Here is a 25428-nt window from a genome sequence, read left to right on the forward strand (position 1 = left end):
AATATTGCAATTCTGTAGGTATACCATATTATTATACATCTGTTATACATTACTTATCATCTGAATCAGTTTTAATAGTGGTAGTATCACGTGGTAGGCGTGTCTCACAATAGAACTTCAACTAAGTACAGACTAACCCACTACCCTCCTTAAGCACCATTAAGTAATCTACTTATACCATAAACAAAGTACAATGGGTAATCGTGAAGGATTATTTGAAATCAAATGTTATATATTTTATATTTATGAATAAGTTATCCATATTAGCACAGTAGCATAGCGTCTGAATGTAAACGAGGTGGTTATAGGGTCTATTCCTACTCATCAGAATGAATTATTTTGATTTCCTCTCTACTACCAAGACAAATCACTACGTTGAGTTCCGCCGTTGTTGAGGTGCGTGGGGAACGGAGTGTTAGATTTGCTCGCCTTTGTTCCCGCTATATGCGGGATACAGCGAAAAGCTAAAAATAATTAGACTTACAGTATAAAATGTGATCTGTCCCGCACCCACCTGTAACAACAATCAATTATTATTAGTCGTCCTTGACCGCTCAACTGTGTACATACTGATACTTGTACAGAGTTTGATTATATCGTGTTTTTTGTTTAACATTCACGGCGGCAACTTTAAATGCTAGTTACCATATAAACAAAAAAAATCGAGCACAAAGTCAAGAACAGAGTGTTTTAGCATCGAGTTCTCCATTCCTCGATGTGCTAGAAGCTATAAAATACATGAGCCTTAATTTTAGTGATCTAGAGTGGTAATTAAATCTTCAAAGAGTTCCACTATTCAGCTCCTGGACCCAGCATTAGACCAGCTCGATGATACCATATTATTGTATTGACACCTAATTTACTAATAACTGTCAAATCTCATGATGATACAATTGTTACAAGTGAGTAAAATAAACTTTCTTAGATTTTATTTATATAGCTTTTATATAGTTACAAATGGATCTAATAAAATATTATTATCATTAAAAGATATATTATCAAGTACGTATATTGTATAAATTAAAGTTGATATCCTTTCTCTAATGTTGATTTCGCTGTAGGCTGTCCGAAGGTCGACAAGGACAGCCGACTCACGAGCACTTTTGGTATCGGCATATTTTCCCACAATCAAACCTAATATCCCCGTGGCTACTAAGCATTACTATGATATATTATTTACTGTAAGAGACAGGTTGTATAACGTTCACTTATTAATAAAATAATAATATTTTGTTATATAAATACAGCACCCAAAAATTCCACATTCCCTAATTTTCGCTCAATTTTCGAAAGATTGCGTGTTGGGTAGCGGACCTCAACGCCACACTTTATTTTTCTACATTATTGAGGACTAAAATAATCCATTCCCGGAATGGAAACTGAACCTACAAACGTCATGTTTACAGTCAAACACTCCACGGCCACATTATTACATTATTTAAAATTAAAAAAGGTATCCATAAAATTTCAACATAGCTTAGTACAGGCAGGCCCGTTAGTTGGAAGTGAGGGCGCGGTGGGCCCTATCTGGTTAAAACTCGCTTCAAAGTAGGTAAAGAACTAGAATGTTTTATTAGAATGTAATGAACTAATAGTTGTTTGGGTTTTACAGTTAACATGCTAAAGCAAAATGTACCTACTTTGTTATATTTCTTTCGCTTCACGCTGTATTCCGCATTTACCAGGGTAGGCAGAGGAAATCTTGTGTTAAGACCATTATTTTGTTCTCTTACGGCCTATTATCACGAGAGAAAAAAAATAAAAAGAGCTTTTAAAAGAGTGCGGCGACGAGTTCCGCACCTCAACACGCAATATGTCGAAAATTGGAGGGCGGAAAAGTAGTGATCGGACCCTCTGCCTATCCTGTTTAATGCATGATAGCATGAACCTAAAAAATAAAATCTAGATATATCTAAACTCTACATATTGTCACTAAAATATTCACTACACATCCAAGACCTCTAGACATTTTTCCCTAGTAAAAAATAATAAAAAATAATAATAGTCTTGAACTTTGATGGGATCAGCTACTCGTGGACGATACGTAAAGGTCACTTGTCAGGAATTTTGTTGGAATAAAAAGATTCACATCTAAATTGTTTATATTTATGCTTCTGGAACGGTAATTAAACACCTTAGTGGTGCAGTTGTACAGAGACTGACTCTAAATGCAAAAGTTATGGAGTCAAGTTAGTCAGTTAAGTTCATTAAGAGGACATTTTTAAGTATGAAAATATTTTAGCCACCCCCGTCTAGTCTAGTCTCAGTTTTTTTTGGCAGTGTGATGTGGTAGTGTTGCGGCACATGCGCAAAGTCCCGAAAATTGGGAAAAAATATGAACGGAGTGATTGAATACTGTATTACCTCTGTCTATTCTGTTGAATGCAAGAAACTAAATAAAAAATAATAATAATCTAGCAAAAACATATTTTACTTTTCATTCAACATGATACAAATTTGAATTTCCAAATATTTTATAATATTTTTAACAAAATCACATATTCCAAAAAAAATTACAACTAAAAGTCCTTGATACCATTTTACACCAGCAAACGATGTTTGAATTGCGCGCGACATTACTTTGTGCCGCCGCCGCGTGCCCGTGCTGGGCCATTACACGCCTTTTTTTGTATATAAAATTGCCTTATCTTGTACGTCTGTGCGCTCTTAATTTATCTCAGTGTGTCTGTTATGCATATAAATATTTTATTAAAGAGTTAAAACTGGTAGAGGCTACTGTGGCGGTGAGGGCTTATAGATTCAATTCCCATTTGGGGTAATTAATTAATAACATTCAGTCGTTTTGGTGACAGGATAAAACGCGACGTTGAGTTTCACCACTCAACTCAATAGTGTTACACAAAAGAATGTTAAGTGAAATGATGACAATACGTGAGCATCTCAGATCGACTCAAGATGGCTAATGTTACTTAAATTGCGTATATTATAGTTGCTGGCACCACTAGGGTGCTGGAAAAAAATAATTATGCAGGCGTTTAGGGTTCCTTAGACATACAGTGTATTGTTTCTGCCCTAAATGATTGCTGCTGACCGTCAAATAGATAAATATACAGATATTTGTCTATGAAATAAGGTGATTTAACACGCAGTGGCATAGAGTCTGATATCAAAGCTGGCGGTTCTAGGTTCGATTTCCACTGAGGATTAATTGTTTTTAAAACAAAGCATGACGTTGAGTTCCGCCACACACCTCGCAAATACCATATAAAAAGGGAATGTCTTAACGTTAGATTCCCTCTGGTTGTGATGGTATATGCTAATTACTAACTATATGATAAAGTTGTTTGAAATTGAAAAGTATTAACATTTGAAACAAATATTATAATGGCGTTTCACAAGTATTTTTTGTACGTGACGAAGGCGGCACTTTGCACGCTACTCCAGATGTCGCGTGAGATCATTATCCCCCATGAATCCCAAGCATTAAAGTAAATGTATCGCGATTTTACTTTTTTGTATTATAGATTGCGTAAAATTGCGTAAAGTTGCGATAAACGTACGGATGACAAACGTGACGGTTGTGGGTTCGATTTCCACTCGGGGGAAATATATGTTATTTTCATTTCCTGAGCTTCAAGCTGCATCCCGTACGTAGCACGGTAGGTAGTGGGAAATATGAGATGAGACACTCCGTTCCTAATAAGACCATTTTCTGCCAAATATACCTCCCGTATAGGGTGTGTATGGCGGAACTCAACGCCACCGCACATTGCCTTTTTACCTGAGTGAGGAAAAAAATATTAAATCCACAAGCATCGTGTAAAGTGACGACGAAGTCATTAAGTATAATATAATAAATATTAATAATGTTACACAACACTTTACGTATCTTCAAAGAATTTCATTGCGTAATTTTAGTTTTGGAGCATACACACTTACACACGTTTAAGGTGCGGTCGACAAGTGTGGAGGGCAATTAATGGTATAAATTAAATTCCAAATGAAGTTTTCTGTATTTCAACGGCATCGTGTCGTAGTAAAAACCAACATATTTATACATGATGATCGCGGGTTCGATCTATAGGTATTCCCGATCTGGTGTTATAGTAAGTAGACTTATCTGGTCTAATTACCCATATAAGGCTTCGGAACAGTAAACGTCTGATAAGTTTTACTCATCTTTCCAATTTCATAATACCGTTCACTCCCATTCGATAACTAAACATACACTAGAACAGAACTAAACCACAAAAGAGAAGTTATAATTAAATAATTTTCTCGTTCAAATCCACGAGTTCATGAATAATAAATTTATAATTACATAAAAATAAGTGCACGCAAAATATTCTAGTGGTTAAACAGGAAATTTCTTAATCCGATGACATAACCCCGATACGGGCGACATCGCTGTGAGTAATGTATGAAAGTGCCGAAAACGCAGCTACTTTCTCCGCAGGTGTGACACGCCTTTATGCGTCATTGGGACGGGTTGTTTATGTTTATTTGTAGGTAAGTATTAATTAACATAAAAAATTGCTAGGAAATACACGTCACGGATCAGCGGCACAGCGTGTGGCTGTAAACGCAACGGTTGTCGGTTCAATTTCCACTAGGGGGAATAAATATTTCCAATTTCTTAATACTGGTGAGAAGAAAAAACGATAAAGGCTCATCGGTTTTGTGCGTTGGATTGTCACTCGGGGTTTATTTAAAATTATTACCATTTGTCTGCCTTTTCTTTTTTTCATGGCACCAGAGCGAAGAAATGATAATATTAATAAATGAACATTCCTTCCTAAAATGGAAACAAACCTGAAACCGTCGCGTTTCTGTCTGGCTGCTGTTTTATAATAAAAAAACACTAAAAATAGAATTTTTATAACATAATATATTCGCGTTAAGCGTTTTATATAGATTATTATTTGCACAAGATCGTAAATAAAAATAAATGTCGCTTTAATACGCGAAAATAGTGAAACGTTGAAAAAATTAAGCATAAATCGCTTTAAATTTCAATAATATCGATTTGAATGGTTAACTGTTGACGATAAAACTATAGATTATAATAAAAGCTATGTTGTTTGTATTATATTAGAAAATCTGGAAAGTTATACGAGTACGACAGACAGAGAAAGCTGATTGACTGATGATTATATTTAAAACAAAAAATATTATGCCTTCGTGGCGTTTTGGTACAGCGTCTCTAAAAGCGAGGGTAATGAGTTTGATTATCAGTAAGAGGAATGCATTGTATTCATTTTCTCGCTCTGGTGGGATAAAGTGGAGCATTGGTTTCCGCCGCTTATGTCTCAAGTTTGGAAGAACAGTGAAGAACAGAGTGCCTTCACACCAGATTCTCTCTACAAATATTCATAAATTTAAAGTCTCAGTGGCTGACAGACAATGCTCAAGCCAAACTGGAGGAGTCTTCGAAATTAAAGTAAAGGGAAAATAAGTTTTCTACTCTGTCTAAAAGTCCAGAGAAACAATGTCGCGGGCGACAACTATTGTCACTCTAACAAAAAACAAATGTTTAAACGTGTTATTTCACACTTAGGAACGAAAAAATAACTTATTATAGAAAACGTAAGTATTTGAATGTAGCGGAACTTGAACCCGCATCTCTTGTAAGGAGTCCAAGTAATACATGTACATACATGTTGGTCATCATTTTTTATAAACTAAGTATTGCTAAGATCATTGAATAAAACATTTCATCACGAAATCTGGGTCGCCTTGGCACTTATCTGGCATCTTATAATATACGAGTACATTACTTCGATACTAAAGACACGCCTATGTTACACATTCGAGAAAACCACATTTTTTATTAAATCAGGTATCTAATTGCTAATTGGTTTTAATTCTTTCTTCTTTTTACTTAAAATTGTTTATAAGTAATTTAGAATTTTAAGGAATACATTCAAGCTATACTTTTGGTCGATTCTTTCTGCTTCACGTTGTATCCTTCACATAGCAGAGTAGATAGAGGAAACTTAGTGATAAGACCCTCCGTTCTTATTAAGACACTACCATTCTCCAATTTTCGCCGTATTCTGGAGGTATTGTATGTTGAGTGGCGGAACTCCATGCCGTCCTTTGCCTCGTTACCAGAGCGAGGAAAAAAAATATGTAATTTCGTAGAGGTTCTAATATATATAATATTTTCTAAAGTAGTATAAATATTGGACACTTCTCTGCAAGCATTTACTTTCAAATTAAACGAAATTATAAAAACTGAATCGAACTATCAACAATCATCATTGTATGTCATTTTTAATCAACACTGATCCCATATTACTTCTGTACGTACGTAATTAGTATGAACCACGAACACAGCTATCGTCTGGAGTCTTTGATCTAAGCGTGAGAACTGAAATGGGTTAAGGCGAATTGCTATTTATAAAAAGAGAGCATTGTTGCTGGATAAGCAATCAGTCATGCTATTAATTGCTGTAAGAAAACAGTACGTCTTTATTTAAGCTTGATTTTTTTGTTAATACACTCTGTTCTCCGCTTTTCGCCCGAATTCGAGAGGTGTGTTAAATAGTGGAACTCAATGACTTACTTTATTTACTTCATATAATTTTATATTTAACTTATATTGTATAATTGTACGGTACCTATCTTCGAAGGAATAAACTATTTTCAGTTCCTCGAATGTGGGACTAAAGCGAAGAACGGAGTCTTTTAACACTAAGTTCTCTCTGACTTTTTTTGTAACGCTCGGAAATGTTTTTAGGGACGTTCTCTCTACCTGCCCCAATATATAAAAAAGTATATAGAACATAAAGATCTATAGTTTAAGCAGAGCTTGCCCTTAACACTGGCCACCGTGATTTAGGCACTCAAAAGAGTAATTTCGATTGAAATAATTGTAATTACCTACATCAGGTGTACTCCCTGTCACTGCCGGCCGCAATCAACGGCTTACGCAACGTACGACTTCACCGACTGTACGAGAGTGTGTACTTGTGTACGCCACCCGTCGAGAATTTGTAAGTGAGTTAGAAAAGATTATAGCAATTATTGATATGACTATTCGTCGCCCGCAGCTTTTGTTAGAGTGGACTTCAAGACGTTAGGTTCCGCAATATGCATCATATATATATAATACATTATACAATAAGCCCTGACATCCTCTTATTTAGACAATTGTTTTTGGGAATTCCGTTGACGATATTTATGGAAAATTATTATTTCAAACAATTTTTTTAAGTGTCTTATTAAACCAGTTCTCTTTACAAAGATAAAACATATTTTACGACTAAATGATACAATAAATTCAGTATTTTCAGATTTCTTTATAGGCTCCACGTATCAATACCGCTGTCGCATTAGCACCCCAAGCTTGATGCGGCGCTCGCCCGCGGCCGGGGCTCTCAGATAAGTGGTAGGAATGCCATTTCATTTATAATGGTGTGAAACAAGTGACAGACAAAAGTGTCTTTCGATTTTTTTATCTTCACGCTGTATCCCGCATACAGCAGGTTAAGTAGAAGGAACTTAGTTCCGATCCTATCATTCCGCAGAATTTGTATTATTATCAGAACAAGGATATAAAAAATAATTCATTCAAAAATTCTTATAGTGGGTGGAATATAGTTAAGGACAGTATTGTTGGTAGTACAGAAGTTTATTTACATAAAGCATATTTTAAGTTACTTAACCTGATACTATTGGATTGTAACTCTACTCAACACAATATCTTTATAAGGATGTATATTTTAAAATAATCTTTCCACAGTCTTCTTTAAGTTAAATGAAAACCTTAAGATTAGGTTAGAGGCAGATTGCCTATCTGCTACATCTTAGGACTATCAAAATTGATATTTCTTAAGAAATTTTCTCGCTCTAAAAAGAAAAAAAAGCGGGTCGACATATCAACGTGCAATGTCTCTAAAATTCCACTCAGCTTGAAGCTAAAAAATACTGATATAATATAATTCAGTACAGATTTTTCGATCTCAAAGTATGTAAATAGCCTTAAGCAAGTGTCCTAGAGCCTAAAGCGCACGAGCGTGGGCCGCGTCCGGACACCTTGTTTGATGTATTAATAGTGCGCGATACGTAATAGCAGTTTTGTGTTTTTTACAACCGCGATACCTCAGCGACGTACGAGTGTGTCTGCACTCTGCAGTGTAGGGCGGTCAGCGATACTTGAAGGAAGGCTTTTTAGTTAGATTTATGCTGTTTATGTGAATAATAACAGCAAAGCCAGTTGTAGCGCAGGGGTATAATCCTGCGATCCCTACTCTAAAAAATTATATTTAACTCATCCATCAAAACGCAATATCAAAAAAAATATTAGAAATAAGGAAATGGAGTGTCTTAACACTGGATTTCTTCAACCAACCCTGCTATTTGCGGTATTCTTATTACATTTTAAAACTAAATTATATCACAATTGACATTTTCCAGCCGTTGTCTGTGTATACTAAACACACGTCGTTCGTGTAATTAATGTCGTGTGAAGTTGAAGTTTTATAAATGCTTGTGTAGCTACTAGCGAGGCGTAATCGGCGCTCTTTCTCACTATTATGTGAGATTAAGGAAGAGAGTAGCGGTTTTTTTTATATGTATAAATACAATATACATAACTAATTATATACTCAAAGTACATACTTAGATTTTTTTTGCAGATTCACGCCTTTATTCGCATAGCAGGATAGGCAGAGGAAATTTGGGAAGCCAGTGTTAAGACGCTCAGTTCCCCTCTATCCAAACAGATTTCGAGAGATTGCGTGTAGAGTGGTGCTTTGCCCGATTACCAGAGCGAGGAATTGAAAATAATTCATTCCCCCGAATGTGAATCGACCTCACAACCGTCGCGTTTACAGTCAAATGCTATGCCGCTATAGAAAATCCAATAGTATATTTATTTTACCATATGGAATCTACCTAATACTACTAATGTTATAAACAAGTTTAATTTGACTTTCTCTTGATTTAGTAGTTCGGCAAAAGTGGAAGATGGTCTTAATATAATCCGCCTATCCTGTTGTATGCGGGATAAAGCGTGAAAAAAACGAAAGCTCTCATCTTTGTTCTTAAATTCAAATTCAAATTCAAAATATTATTTATTCAAATAGGCAATTATTATAAGCACTTTTGAATCGTCGAATGTACATGTCAACAAAAAGCTACCACCGGTTCGGAAGGCAGTTCTGCTGAGAAGAGCCGGCAAGAAACTCAACAGTTGCTCTTTTCAAAATCAATGGTACAATCTATTACATTAGCTGGCAACTATCCTGCATTACATTCAATAGACATTAATTCCATACATGCTTATCCTCTAGATATTCTTGAACAGTGTAATACGCTTTACTTGTTAGAATTTTTTTTACAGATATTTTAAATTTTTGTAGTGGCAAACTAAGAATACACTGCGGAATTTTATTATATACACGTATACTCAGACCCATAAAGGATTTATTAACTTTCTGGAGGCGAAAACTTGGTGTAACAAGCTTATCTTTATTTCTCGTTTCTATCATATGATTGTCACTATGTTTACTATGACAATGTATATTTTGTCGGACGAAGAGAATGTTATAGTATATAAATTGGGAAGCAACTGTAATAATACTTGCATCTTTGAAAACATTTCGCAGAGAATCTCGCGCTCTTAGTTTATAAATATATCTTACGGCTCTTTTTTGGAGGATAAATATTGAATTTATATCTGAAGCACTACCCCATAGCAGCATTCCATAAGATAAAATACTATGGAAATAGCTATGGTAGACTAGTCGGGCAGTGTCAACGTCCGTCATTTGTCTTACTTTTTTAATTGCGAACGCGGCAGAGCTGAGTTTATCTGCAAGTGCTTCCAGATGAGCGTTCCACTGGAGTTTGGAATCTATAGTAACACCTAAGAAAATAGCTGATTCCGACACATTAAGAGGTTCTCCTTTAATTATTAGATTAAAATTATGTTTTTTTACATTTGGTAAATCAAACTCGATGCATTTCGTTTTTTTAGCATTTAACATTAGATTATTAACATCAAACCAACGAAGAATATGCGATAATGCACTATTCACTTCGTCATAGTTTATTTTATTTCGGTCAACCTTAAATATTAAAGAGGTATCATCCGCGAAAAGTACAATATCACATAGGTTCTTCACATAAAAAGGCAGATCGTTAATATAAATAAGAAATAAAAGAGGACCAAGTATAGATCCTTGTGGAACGCCCATCTTTAGAGGAGATCCAGATGATTTTACATTATTTATACTAACCGTCTGGATTCTTTGGTTCAGATATGAGGCAATAAGGTCAAGGGCAGTATCCTGTATACCATAATGTTTTAGTTTTAACAACAGAGTTACATGGTCTACGCAATCAAAGGCTTTGGATAAGTCACAAAACACTCCAATTGCATTTTGTGACCTCTCCCATGCGTCATAAATGTGCTTTAGGACTGCGGCACCCGCATCCGTAGTGGACTTGCCTTTGGTGAAACCATATTGCTCACTATGGAAACAATTGTTAATATTTAAGAAAATTGTGAGCTGGTTGAACATTATTTTTTCAAATATTTTACTTAAGGATGGCAAAACAGAAATCGGTCTGTAATTTCCAGGCTCAGATCTATCTCCACTTTTGTAAAGCGGCACTATTTTGCTATATTTCATTAAATCAGGAAAAGTACCGGATTCTACACAATTGTTAAAAATTAAAGCGAGGTAAGGAGCAATATTAGGTATAATTGAATTAAAAACTTTAACAGACATGCCCCATAAGTCACCAGTTTTCTTTAAATTAAGGCTTTTAAAAGTTTTGACAATTTCATCTGGTGACACATTCTTAAACACAAAATTTTGTCTACAACTATTTACATGGGTTTTTAGTATTAATTCTGCTTCCGAAGGAGATGATGGCAGTGAACGAGCTGCTTCTAGACCACGAGCTTTGTATCGCCTCTATAATTTTTCTTAAGCGTATGCACCGTCACGTCAATTAAGTGCGTATTTCATTGACACCAGGCAATCAGGACTCATTTCACGGTAGTTACCTTTTATTTTCATTGATGTGTCGATCACGGGATGATGAGTCGGTTTTAAATTCTTTGTAATTCTATTAAATGTATAGTAAAAGTAATTATAATTTCATTTATTTCATTATTATTTGAAAGTAATTATTGTATTTTTTATTTATATATTACAAGAATATATAAGTAATATGGTTCATTAATGAGCTAGATAGAGGAACTTTTTAGAGGTTACTAGTAAGTCACTAGAGTTTAGAGTAATTTAATTTATACTCAACACATACAATATCTGCTATCAACGAGTTTAATCTACATTGTTACAATTTCTTTTAATTAAAATAAATATAAATTCTCTCGCTATGTTATTATGACAAAGCAGGGTGCTGAGTTCTGCTTCTTAACATAAAATGTCGCGAATATAGGGTGATGCATCGGTAATGGAATGCCTTAAGTCCAGACCCTATACTGAGCCAGGTACTATATGCGGGATACAGCGGGAAGCTATACAAAATCGATTTAGAATGGAGTGTTTGAAATACTCTCTAAGCAATAAAGACAATGTGGTATCCACACACGGGCGCGAGTGTGGTCCGCGGAACAATACGTACAATCTTCAATCTACCCTATTGTCTATTCGAGTACATATGGATCTAAATTATAGTACTTTTTCGTATAAAATGCTAGCGTATAGCCAGTCTAGTATTTTATACTTTATACTTTACTGGTAGTTTAAAGTAGTATGGTTATATATTTTTTTGTCATGAATATTCTACTTTTATGGATTTGCCATTTTTGGCATTATTTTCTAGATTAACTGTTTCACAAGTGGTAAAATTTCTTATTATGTGCTCATATACCTACAAAAAATAATTTATATTATAATATTTTCTTATTCTCATTTTCATGTAAATAATCAATTTTAGGTTCTCTTTAATAATTTTCCAGCAACTTACTTTCAGCACCAAATGACAAACCTAGAGTTTGATATGCGATTAAAAATTATTAGCAGCTTCACACTTTTTTGACGAGATCGAACTCCTAATCGTGACGGACGTCAACATACAAATTAATTTTATATATTTATCTACGTGTACAATATAACATCTAAAAAAGCACAACTTCAGCAGAAGACAAGAAACAATGAAAACTTTGCTAAAATAATAAGTACAAGTAACTTTGGGATAAGGCTCTTATCAAATACAAAGAAATATCCATACCCGTAGCTACCATACATTTTGCTCTACGAGAGTTTGAAATCACAACCATCGTAGAACTAAACCTCTCCACCACTAACGTCAACATACTTTATAATCTACCTATAAACTATTTTAAACATCATAATTATTTATAGCAATTTTTCTCAAAAAGCTACTTTAAATTACTAAGAATAGGGTACAAATTTAATTGAAAATAGTCTCGTGAGTATATCACCGCCCGCGGCTCCGCTCGCCATTGTTCAGCCGATCTATTGTTAATATTTTTACCAATTCTAATAGTAGTATTCAAGGCAACAAGATTATGCAACCATTTCCCATGTTGTACTAAATACATATTATGTTATGGGGTACCATACATTATCATGGTGCGAATCTTCACAGTAAGACTTTAGGGCATGTGAACAATAGGTATACAAAATGTGAAAGGATATTTCAATTATATTTCATTGACTTTTACCTGCGGCTTCGCCCGCTTGGTCAACATGGAAGAAGGTAAGGGCTCTGTGTGATATATGCCATAAGTATTATACGTGTCCCAGGCAATTCTGTGGGTTATCGAAACAATTGAGAGGAGGTAATATAGCCTATAAGCCTATGAGCCTATAAGGCTTGGGCTTTTTAATATTGGTATATCATTATTTAATGTTTGGTGATTATATTTGATTGAAATTAAAATTTAAATCTACAATTGATCGTGGTCTTTACTTTCTTCCTACGAACTTCAAATTCAGAAAATCTCAGTTAAAAGTATCAATAAGTTGAAGAATGACACAATCCCGCCTCCAGGGTTTCATTACTTGAGGTAATAGTTCAGCGTTGTTCTATCTTCATTACATTGTTTGTAATTGAAGCTTAAACAATGTATGAGAGGAATTTCACAATGAAAGCTCATCGGTACCAACATGAAGATTGGTAGTTTTAGTTGTACAGTTATTTTATCAAAAACGGTCGTACATACTATGCTCATTTGAAACAAATACTTTTACGTCACATTGTATTATGCCATATAGGCAATCTTAAGGTAATGTTCGTTATTATGTTTTATGTATTAAGTATTAAGAATTACTAATTTTTTGTACTAAGAATTATTTTCTAGATAAGGCCAGTCGTGGCGCAAGGGCATAAAGTGTAACTATAAAACCGACCGGTTGTGGGTTTGATTCCCACTCGAGGCGATGAAATATTTATTTAAATTTATATTGCAAAGCGCGGCGTTTAGTTCTGCCACTCAACACGCAATGCCTTCAGAATTCGGCAGAAATTCGGCGCCTGCTGTGTGCGGGATACAGCGTGAAGCTGATTTAATTTAATTTATTGAAAGATACTAAAAAACCGATCATATCATAACAAGATATCTCATATTTTAGTTCTGGTATCAAGAATTGCCACATCGGGCCAACAACGCCAATTACACTGAAGAATGTGGTGTATTCACGGAATCGAATTGATAGAGGCACACCGTACACCGTGCAGAGTACGAGTACGTATCGAGTTGCGTAAGCGCAGGTTATTTTACGTTTTTGTGTAATTCGATGAGTGTAAAGTTACTGTACATACTGTAGTTTACTTTTGCAATTTTACAATCGAAGCTAAATTTTTACATAATCTAAAAAAATACGTGTATATCTTTAATAGCATATTTAAACATTTAAAGCCTTTTAATAGCATATTTAAACGCTCAATGTCCAGAGGAGAAAAATTAAAATATATCTAATTATTCGAATCCCGGGATATTATCCCACAACTATTAAGTTTTGGGAGAATGGGAGCCTACCCGGTAGTAGGAGCCTACCAAAAGAAAATAATCGTGAAGATAATCATAATATATTTATAATTATATGTTTTGACGATAATGTTATACACTGTGCTATTGTATAAATAGTAGGTACTTATTAAAATATTTCTTCAGACATTACATTATAATTGTAATTTTCAATATTGTCTAAATAAGATAAGATATAGACATACTATGAGCAGATGCAAGACTAGACTGATCCGTGATCAATTAGCGAGGAGCTATGCCTACGGTAGGTAGGACGCGTGCTAAAATTCGGTCCATGTTATAAAACAAAGCGATTAAGAATTTTCTTTTCCAGAGTAGGCAAAGGGAACCAGTGCTACAACACTCCGTCAGTGTTGAGTGGTGGAAATCAGCGCTGCGCAGTTTTTTTATTAGATTCGCCAATAATAAAAGTTCATAATTTGATGACAGCTATAAAAATGTACATAAAGATGTTATAATTTTAAATTATATAATATTAATGTGTAATATGTGTAATTTCATTGGTTAACACGAATGGATAATTTCTTTTATTTTATAATTCATTTTAAGTTTATTTATACTTACATTTTACAGCCTTTAAAATATTTAATATGGACTTGGCATATTATATAATATATATCTATCCGACTTTTAAGTGAAAACCTTAGAATTTGCATTGAATATTGATCATTCTATTCTCAATTCTTTTGTTGAAAAAATCTTTAAAAAATCTCAAACAGCTAAAAACTTAAAAATAATTGTTTTACATTCTACTACATCGGTAAATGGTTCCAATAATCATTTTATTTTCATTTATCTGTCATGCACAGACAGCGATCGGCTACTTTTTTATTATAAGTATAGATATATTTATTTTCCCTTTACAAGTCCGACCATTCCTCGGCAGAGTGGCAAAGATCTTAGATAGAAAAGACGCGGTGACCACAAACACTAAAAAAATAAATCAAAATATTTAAATATAATGCTCAAGCCTATCTCAGCATCTCGTTTAACAGATCTCTTGTCAAAGCTAGCTCTCGATATATTACAATATTCTATTTGGAATACTTTTCTTTTAGAAGTTTTAATCATTTAAGAAGAGCGCAATGGTCGTAAGCTGACATGCCATCGCGAATTGTAATGCTGGTAGTGCGATCCATCTTAGTCATATGAATGTTTTATTTGTTCATTTATTTTATTTGGTTTGTTGGTTTTGTTGTGGCTTTGATTGTTATGGAGAGTATAGTGGGTTCGACAACACGTAAAGTATGAGTAACTTACACCCACTATTAAGTTTTAGAAAGCTCTTATACTGAAATAAGCTTAGAAATTACCGAAGTCCAATCCACATATTAATCACATTTTTAAAAATAAAATACAGAAAATAAAAAATATATTTGAATAAAGACTTTAAAATATTGGAAATAAAAACGAAATTACAATAATTTTGGAAAAGTTATAAGAATTTAATCCCTGTCTCTAGAATAAAGTTGAAATTTCGATAGCTCATTATTTATAGAATTATTCCAAGGTTAAGTCGGCTTTCTTTCTTCAAAAGCGATATTATGTATGTATATAAATTTTTAAGCTGTAATTGAGAATGATCTGGTCTTGAGGTTACGTAATAAGGCAGCTTCACCCTTTAGCCGCAAAGCGGGGTAGGTAGAGGGAACCTAGTGTCTTACCGAATCCAGAACACATTCCGTCACGTTTCCCCCAATTTTCGAGACGTTAGGCGGACATTGAGTGGTGTAACTCAACGCCGAACTTTGACCAATTATGCCAAACACAACCACTTAAAAAACACCACACGTAACAACCAAGGCGATACGATAAATTAACTTTATCGTTCAGAAAAGCTTTTTTTATAATTTTTACATGCAAAAGAATATTACTTCAAACAAATCACAGAAATTATTGCATTGTGTTCACGTCGCGCCGTCGACGCCCAAATTTAACCGACATATTTTAATGTAAGTTTCTCCTGTTACAGTAAACACTTGCTATTATACTGTCTGCAGATTTATGAGAGTAATCATGTTTAAGTTTTTGCTTTCGCGATTCTTATATTTATTATTTTAAATGAAATTAAAAGGGGTTTTTAGAGAGAGTCTGACTGTACACTGATGGTTGTGGGTTTTATCTCTACTAGGATGGAATTATTTGCCGTGTTTTCGACGCACCTTAACGCCGCGCTCTCTGGAAGTCTGATATGAGGGAAAAATTGTTCTACAGAACTCTACATGGTATAGGTACTATATTTGTGTTATTGTTAATGATTTTATGACCTAAGGTTGAATTTCATTGAATGTGATATAACCTAAGAGGTTCCTAGTTTCCACGAATTGTGGGGTTCCATTCCCAAGTTTATATGAATCTCCCGAATAGAGGCTGAACCTACAGCCATTGTGTTCATAGATTGTCCCACTGCACCAGGAAACATTTCATCACAATATTATATAATATACAAAATAATTGCTAAATCGATTTCACGCCCTGCATACAACTACATAATGCGTCTTAAACTCAAGCAAAGTGTGAGAACATAGTTATATTGTTCTATAAATATTGCGTAGATACTTAGAGTACTTACATACTGTATGTTTGTATGTATGTACATATATTTGTATGGGAAGTGTGTTATTGGTTTCATAACTCACGCCACTTAATTCGTTTGAGATAAAAACAGTTTAAAACAATGCTTCGTAATTTCCCTTAGTTATTGCGGAATGGCAGCTTGTGTGAGGGAAAATGCGTAATATGGATGACGCCATCGTCATTTAATGAGTTCGCAGGTTCAAATCTCAAGTGGAGAATGGAGTATCTTAAAGGAGCAGGAGGGCAAACGGAGTGTCTTAACACAGAGTCCCTTCTATATGCAGGTTACAGGATACATTCCTAAATAACGCAGTTTATTAGCGAAATCCAATCCGGTACTTAGTCTTGTCAAATAGGCTTGTAAGGGGACCAATTATGCAGTTCGATGCAGGGCGTGAAATCGATTTAACAATTATTTATATATTATGTAAGTTATTGTGCTTTTGTTGTTAACTTCTCATCTGATTAAGATATACAATGAAGTGAGAGAAATTAGAAAATAAGCCTCAATGAGACGAGTTATTTGAAATTAAATACTTCATTTCTTTAACTCGCTTTTATCAGGTTGGCTTATAACTTTTTAACTTTCAGCCCGAATTCCACCGTGAACGGAGCAGACCCATTAATGACTACGCTAAACTCGCAAGGGTAAGCTGCTTACGTGTATTCCCACCAACAAATAATCACGCACGAAGGACTGAGCGAACAGAAAGAGTAAAAAGGAACTCAGATTTAAGGAACGAAGTGAAGTAATTACTAAATACAAAACTCTTTGTTAATGGAAATGTAAACTTATTTTATTTAAAAGGTGTCCGTTCCACCAGCATTACCCGCTCATTTCTCTTACGCGGTGGAAGCCGGTCTAACTATGTAAATCTAAGAAACTGACTTAGACTCACTTGTACTAATTGTATTATTATGAAGCTTAGCAATCATAGTCGCCTAGGTGACGATATGATAATATAGTGGCATCGATATGGTTTGATGATGGAGCTGCAGAGTGGAATTCTTTAGAGGTTACTAGGAAACTACTCGAGAGACGATTTATAACTCCGAGCACATTTAATAGTACATGAATATTTTATACAATAAAAGAATAAATAACTAATACAACGTACCTTGCATAAATAACTGTTTAAGCCCAATTCTTGATTAATCCAAGCGACGCTAAATCTGCAAATAAATAAAATTATTATGTTAATAAAGAACTATTTAAACTATTTTACTTTCGATTTAGCTTTAAATTAAAAGACTATTAACGAAAAAAATATATATCTATATACCTATTTACAAAAAACTAACTAACTACTACTGTAAAAAATAATTTTGTCAAAACCTACAATATAATGTATACGCAATTCAAAAGAAAACTCCGCATGGATAGACAGACATAAAAGTTAAACGATAATGTAATTACACACTTATACACATCGAACGATCTCTTAAAGGCCGCAGCACAGTTTTTTTTCCTTATAAACATATGATACATATATATTTGTATTACATAATTACTCTGTAACTCGACTCCGATGAAAGTAGACGGACAGGCGACCAGTTACATCATATAATTAATGTAAATGAGAGATCTTTGGGTATATATAGATATAAATAAATATATAGATGATGGGAACTACTGATTGGCAGTTTGATACTAAATGAAGGTTGTGAGTTCGATTCCGCTAAGGGAATTAAATAAACGGATAAATAAACTAGTTTTAACGAAGCTTTTCTTTCCAGATCAAATAGAAATAACTAATAGCCGTGTATGACACGTCACACATTTAAAGTGTTTGAGGCAACTTAGACGACAGGTAAGTATATCGAAATGATTCCTCCTCCCTTCCATAAATGGACAATCTAACATAGACATTTGAATATACTTTTATTAAATATGTGAATAAATTTTACATTTTTAAATATAAATTATTATAAAAAAGATACATTTAAAAATATAAAAAACCACTCTTCCGGGGGCGGGACAAGGGTCCAAGCTATCGGTGGCTAGGGCTCCAGAGAGAGGAACCGCCGCACAATACGTGCCGTCTCAAGTAACACTGCCTTCTGTATCCGGTTCTTGATCCAACAGCTAAGCGATAGCCTCTTAAGGTGTTGGTCGAGGCTTTTCGCTATTAGACCGTTAACCGAAACCACTATCGGCACAATGATAGTCGCATTGACATCCCACATGGCGGTAATCTCATGGGCTAGGTCCAAATATTTAGATTGTTTTTCTTTTTCGGCATTCACGAGATTGTCATCATGTGGGATAGTAACGTCAACAATCACTGCGCGGCGCGCCACTCGGTCTACTAATACTATATCAGGTCTATTGGCAACAATATACCTGTCAGTAATAATAGACCGATCCCAGTAGAGCAAAGCACAGCTATTTTCAAGAACAGACATGGGATTGTACCTGTAGTAAGGCACCTCCAATTCTACAAGGCCATATTGAAGAGCAAGTTGCTGGTGTATTATCTTGGCTACTTGATTGTGTCTATGCAAATACTCACCATTAGCAAGATGAGAACAACCAGAGACAATATGTCTGAGGGACTCCCCAGGTCGATTACACGCCCGGCAGATGATAGACATTTTATTATTATTATTATCAGGAAGAGGGAATCTAATGTTAAGACATCGACTCCGTTCTCCATTTCCCGCCGAGTTCTGGAGGCATTGCGTGTTGAGTGGCGAAATTCTCGACACCAAACTCGATTCACACTTTGTGCCCCGGTGCCACGACTGGCTTCTAACATAAAAATATATTTTTTTTAAAATTTCAACCAATAGTTGCTGAAATTAGCACGTTCAACCAAATCTTTGTTTTATAACATTAAGTAAAAAATTATGGTAGTGGCATAGCATCTGACTTAAACGGAACGGAACAGAACACGATGGTCGTGGATTCTATCCCTACTCAGGAGAGTGAAGTATTTTTATATATTTGCTTTGGCAAAACAAAATGCTGAGTGTCACACGATGTCTTATTTGGAAAGGCGCGTGGAGAACTCAGTGTTTTAGCCCACCGAGGGATCATCGGGGACACGACTTATAAGAGTTGACAAACAAAAGTTTATGTGTGTATGCTCACTTTATATGAAATTAACTATAAATATAAGTTTGTAATATTTTTTCCTATGATATATCTGTAAATCCCTTTTGAAGTAGGGAACCCTAAAAACATATTAGCAATGACCTTAGTTTCCAGCGGACGGGTCGGCGGCCGATCTATTACGTACATAGGTGGTTTCACTTTCCGCGCCATGTGGACTTGGAATGCCGTTAATTATTTTATTCAATATTTACTTTCCAATACAGAACTAACGAAAGTTTTCATTTTTATCTTTAATTTTATACGAGTTTCCTTTGGTTGACATTATGTTTCAAATGAATTTATTTTATCGTGATAGTTTTTTTTCTTAGCTTCACGCTGTGTCCCGCATATTATATAAATTTTTCGGAACTATTTTAGATAAAATTATATCAATTATATGAACAATTAACTTATGGAAAACACAATCTATACGAGTGCACTCTATAGAGGTCACCGCGAAACTTTCATAGAAAATAATATAACTGTGAGATCCATTGAGTCCATTATTTAATATCTTCATGCGAATTTACATACATGATGTGTTCTGGTAGATTTAGTATTTTCTAACAATTTAGACGTTTATTTAGCTTCACTCCTTTTTTTCCCCTTTGCGTGTTGAGTGGAGGAACTCAATTCTGCGCTTTAGCTTCTTAACAGAACGATAGTAAGAACATAATAAAAAGGCTTAATTAATATCAGAAATGGAAGTAGCATAGCATGGATCATAAAGTCCAGACAGAAGAAGTTGCAGGTGGCCTTTAGTTCCTATAGATAAAATAAATAAAAAAATAAAAAATATAATATTTAAATTTACCTCTTTTAAAAAAACAATTTTGCATTATATGAAATGCAAGATAGTTTGTTTTTTTAAGGTCGATAAAACAATATCATGTTTGCAAATATACATTTCAAGCCTTTGAATGCATTTAATTATTATTTCATAAGTTAATTCCAAGACTTGGAAACGAACTGCCGACCACTGATGTGAAACGAAAGTATTTATTTCGCGTCAACAGCCCATATCCAAACAATCGTTTCGGCAGGTGTATTGAGAAAACAACATTACGAAACTTAAATTTCAATTTTAAATTATGATTATTATTTCAGAAATGTTACACTGAAATCGGTACAGTGATGGGTGTCGCTTCATTCTTATTAAGATGTAGGAGTATGTTCGGTTAATCGCACCAATCTAAGAAACTACTGATTAAATTATTTCTGTATTTATTATGTAAGTATATCCTAGAATAGTCTTACAGAAGGCTTCACGCGTCAGAGTAGTGAAATGAAAATAATTAACATCCCGAGGCGGGGATCGAATCCACAACCATTGCGTTTACAGAGAGACGCCGACCGACATTAAACATCATTTATAGAGATAGCTTTGACCGCAAATATAGAGCGCTACATGAAAACTCTTAACTTATTGTAATACTTATAATATAGCTTGTAGTCTTCCTCGATCAATGGACCATGCAAAAAAAGGTTTTTTTCTATTAGTACCAGTAGTTTCTGAGATAAGCGCTTACAAACTAACAAACTCTTCAACTTTATAATAGAAGTGTTTAAGATATCTTTATAAATACATACCTACTAATTTGGATATCGCTAGTTTCGAAATGGAATAGAAAGGCCAGTGTTGATCGCCGCAGGCGTATTAGTTACTTAGCTCGAGCTGCGATCATTATTCAAATATTTGAGGAATTTATATGAGAATGACTTTATTGCTGCTATACCAGATTAATATACAAAATTTGTCACTTTATGAAATGTATTTCGTAAATCATTTTCTTATAGAAAATCGCAGTGGCAGTTTAGTGTCCTAAGCGGTTATCAATATGCACGAGATTATATTTGGTTCAAATCAATGTTCACAATATTGTGTTTATTAATAACATTTGATGCGATTACCACACGGGGAGATAAAATAATCATTTTTTCGCTCTGATAACGGAGTTAACTGCCTCCACTCAACAGAAAATGACAAACTTGAAAATTAGGAAACTTAGTGTCATAACACTAAGTTCCTTCTACCTATCCTGCTTTGCGCGGGATACGGCGTGAAGCTAAGAAATAAAATTGATTGAATAAAGTTTATGTATCTACAAAAATGTGTCCTAGTAGTTTGAATGAGAGCGATAGTCGTGGATACCAAAGTCATTTAAAAGAAAATTATAATAGTTTAAGAGTATGTTGAGTTGTTGACTAACTTGACCGTCCGACTCGTCCGTAGATTGTAATAATAAACCCCCGAGGGGGAATCGAACACATAACTACCGCGTTTACAATCACACGTTGTTCCGCTGCGCCACGACGACCTTTAAACGTTAAAACATCTCATTTCTTTCATTATCTATATAAAACAACTCAATATTAGTTATATTACAGATTGTAGCTGATCAGTCTAAACGCACCGATGCCTGTCCCCAGTCAAGGATGCGGAGCGACCTCAGTTGGGGCAAAAATTTTAACACTGAAAAATTGTAAATCGATTTCATGGTCGCCATCGCCATTACGTGCTTTGTGAGTTGTGACTTTAATTGGTAGCGGCGACAATATTTTGGATTCTTTTAGGAAATTAGATATGAAGATGTTTGTATGTCTTATTCTGTTATTGTAATTTATAAGCCAAGTTTTAATTATAGAAAAATATGTTACTAATAATAACTCTGAATTATGTGAACGGGTCACAATTTTTATTAGTTTCTTTTTGAGATATTGTGTGTTGAATGGTGAAGATAAATGCCGCGCTTCAAGATAACAAACAAAAATGGCGTTGAGTTCCGCTTCCAGAACTTGGCGGATGGTGGAGAACTGTCGCGTACAGTCAGGCGCTCTGCCACTGCAACACGATGGCCTCGATTATAAATAACACGCAGGGATAATATTTAATTTTATATTTGTTCTTTTTAATCTATTGCTTGATTATACGTTATTAAAATAAATAAAAACATAATGTAAAAAAGAATATAAAAACAGTAAATAAAAAAAATAAATAGCAAAAATCAAATCGCCCAACGTGGGGCTCGAACCCACGACCCTGAGATTAAGAGTCTCATGCTCTACCGACTGAGCTAGCCGGGCTGTTATGCGATTGTGGAAAAAATAATATTATGTCAATTTAAAACTTTTAAAATAAAAAATAAAACATTAATAGAAAAGCGTTCTATTGTAAATATAAAAATGTATTTGGTTTAACGCAATGATCTCAGTAACCTAATAGTGCGAATTGAACAATTATTTTTGTCATATATGTATAGTCAAATTATGGAGGAAGTTAATCATTTCGATATAAACAAGTGTACCTAGGTAGTATGTGTCATACACAACTATTTGTTATTACCATTTGAAGTTGTAAGTAAAGGCTAGTTTTATAATAAAATTCCAATTGAAACGGATATATTATAAAAAATCGTAAGCTTATAGAAAAAATATCAATAGAGAATAGTTCAACTATGGACTCTACCACGACACAGTTGTAAATGGTTGATTGTTCACGAACGGAAACGGTTAAATTCTAATATTGGTGGTTAAAAAATAGAGTATAAATTAAGACTTGAAAATAACAAGAAAAAATCAGCTTCATGCTTTTCTTGTACATAGCAGAATGGACAAAGAATACGTTTTAAGACATTCCGTTCTCCATTTTCTGCCTAATCTCCGAGACATTGTGCGTTCAATGGTACAATCAAATTTAACGAATCGTAAATTACTATATTAAAGTACAAAATAAAGAGAAAATTTTAAATAAATAAACAAGTTGGTAGCCATGTCTACATTTGAAACTAGTTAGAAGTAAGTACTTTTAAAGGTCCTAGGCGTGGCGAGCTTTCACGGTTATATCGTACGTAACTACGTACGTAGGTACGCTCGGACGTTATTATGAAATTATGCTATTTTTATTATCTCTATATATAATATATTTGCATTCTGTTTTTAAAACTACAGAGACAGTCGTGGCGCAGTGGCACAAGCGTGCGACTATAGGCGAAGGCGGCGACGATTCGGTTCCCACTAGGGGGAAAAAAATATTTTATATTTTCATTTCTATTTGGCGGTGAATTCTACCACTCAACACACATGTTAATTTAAAATAAGTATTTCTTAGATCTATAATGATAATAATTAAATGAGGAACTATAATTTAATGAGGTTCTCTCTGCCTATTAATTTAGCTTCATACTTTTTCCCAAAAATTACCTATGGTTATGTAAACCTGTTTGCGGGGATAAATCGCGAAGCTAAGAAAACTAGTATTTGAACTCATTAACATCGTTTTACATAAAACATGCTCTAATGGCGTGTTGACTATGAAAATTAGTAGATAAATACATAAAAAATCAATTTAATTCAATCACAGCAGGAACGCCATAGGGCGTGGTGCGGCTTAGCCGTGTAATACAGACCTTCACATTTACCTAACGACGGAAGTGAACCTGTAAATCATTTGAAAATGTTAGCATATTTTGTTATATATAGCTAATTTATGTTTATCAAAGATATCCTGTAAATAATAATTATTAGCTCGATTTTTTGTGATATTAATTTAGATGACAATAATAAAAAAAGTAATGTTTGATTTTTTTAAAATAAGCTTCACGCTTTAACGGGCCTCCGTATTAAGTGACGGAACTTAACGCTACACGATGTCTTTCAGAATGGAGAAATGAGAATAATTCATTCCCCTGTGGAGGAATCGAAACAAAAGAAGGTTCCTCATGTGGTACCTAACCTAATGGGTTTCATAATTTAAATCTAATCATATCCTTGGAGATAGTACTCACAACCGAAGTTAGTTTATAGTTATTATGTTAAATAAATCTCAAGGGAGAATCAAACTCACATCTAAATAAAAAAGATCCATCTTAGCAGAAAGAAACCATGGAAAACTTTCAAATACAATAAAAATTATACAGCCATTAGTCGTTTAACAAACATTACGTATTATGTACATCGTGACTCTACAATAAAGCGACGCAAATTCCTAAACCTTTTATCGCATTATCTATACTAATATTATAAAGCTGAAGAGTTTGTTTAGTTGAACGTTCTTATCTAAGAAACTAATCGTCAAAATTAAAAATCTTTTACTATTCAACAAGTAACGAGGTAAAGCGCGGCTTGGAGTTCCACCACTCAACACGCAATGCTTCGCTCGAAAGTGGAGAACAGAAGTGTCTCAATGGGAACGGAGTGTCTCAACACTAGGTTCCCAGGGTGTCTGCTATTTGCGGAATACAGTGTTCCAGCGGTCGAAGTAATCTCGGGAATATTAAATATCTCAGTTATTTTCATTTATTAAAAAAAATAGTTTCTGCATTCCAGTTTCAGCATTTCCATTTATTGAATTTATAAACACACGCGCGAAGTCGGAAGTATAAACTAGTCTACAATATAGCGACGCAAATTCCTAAACCTTAAAAGGTTTAGGTTTTTTAAACGTTAAAGCGGTAAACCGCTTAATATAATATATATGGAAAGTACTCATAAATGAGTTGTAAATTTGTTTCAGAGGGAACTATTAGCATTAATATGTATGTATGTACGATTTCACTTTCTATAAAACTACGGTATTTATAAGAGGTGTGGTAGTATTTGATTTATTTTAGCGTTGATTACGTATATAGATATGTGTAAGTAGTATATGTTAGAAATGCTTTTAAAAATGTAAAATATAAATTGTTTTTCTTGAAGATTGCAGCGTTGAGGTCAGCAACTCGCATCGAGATATTGAGACTTTGGGTGTTCAGTGGTGGGAGTCACGGTCGCGATTGTCTTCTTAACAGATCCAGGA

At 34.3% G+C, this 25428-nt stretch overlaps 1 protein-coding gene and 1 non-coding gene across 6 annotated transcripts in view; both read right to left on the reverse strand.

Moving 5' to 3' along the window:
- LOC146536040 (uncharacterized) overlaps positions 1-25428 on the reverse strand; it is a 98302-nt gene that overhangs the window by 49566 nt on the left and 23308 nt on the right. For all 5 annotated transcript variants that reach the window (XM_085190660.1, XM_085190657.1, XM_085190661.1 and 2 more), the window contains one exon: positions 17656-17710. The gene's annotated coding sequence lies outside the window, so the exon portion shown is untranslated. The remainder of the gene's footprint in view (positions 1-17655; positions 17711-25428) is intronic.
- TRNAK-CUU (transfer RNA lysine (anticodon CUU)) lies at positions 22646-22718 on the reverse strand. The gene has a single exon. It is a non-coding gene; the product is annotated as a tRNA-Lys (tRNA).

This window comes from Heliconius melpomene, chromosome 10, assembly GCF_056956725.1.
Source record: "Heliconius melpomene rosina isolate 202511_hmr_F chromosome 10, ASM5695672v1, whole genome shotgun sequence".
NCBI classification, from domain to species: Eukaryota; Metazoa; Arthropoda; class Insecta; order Lepidoptera; family Nymphalidae; genus Heliconius; species Heliconius melpomene.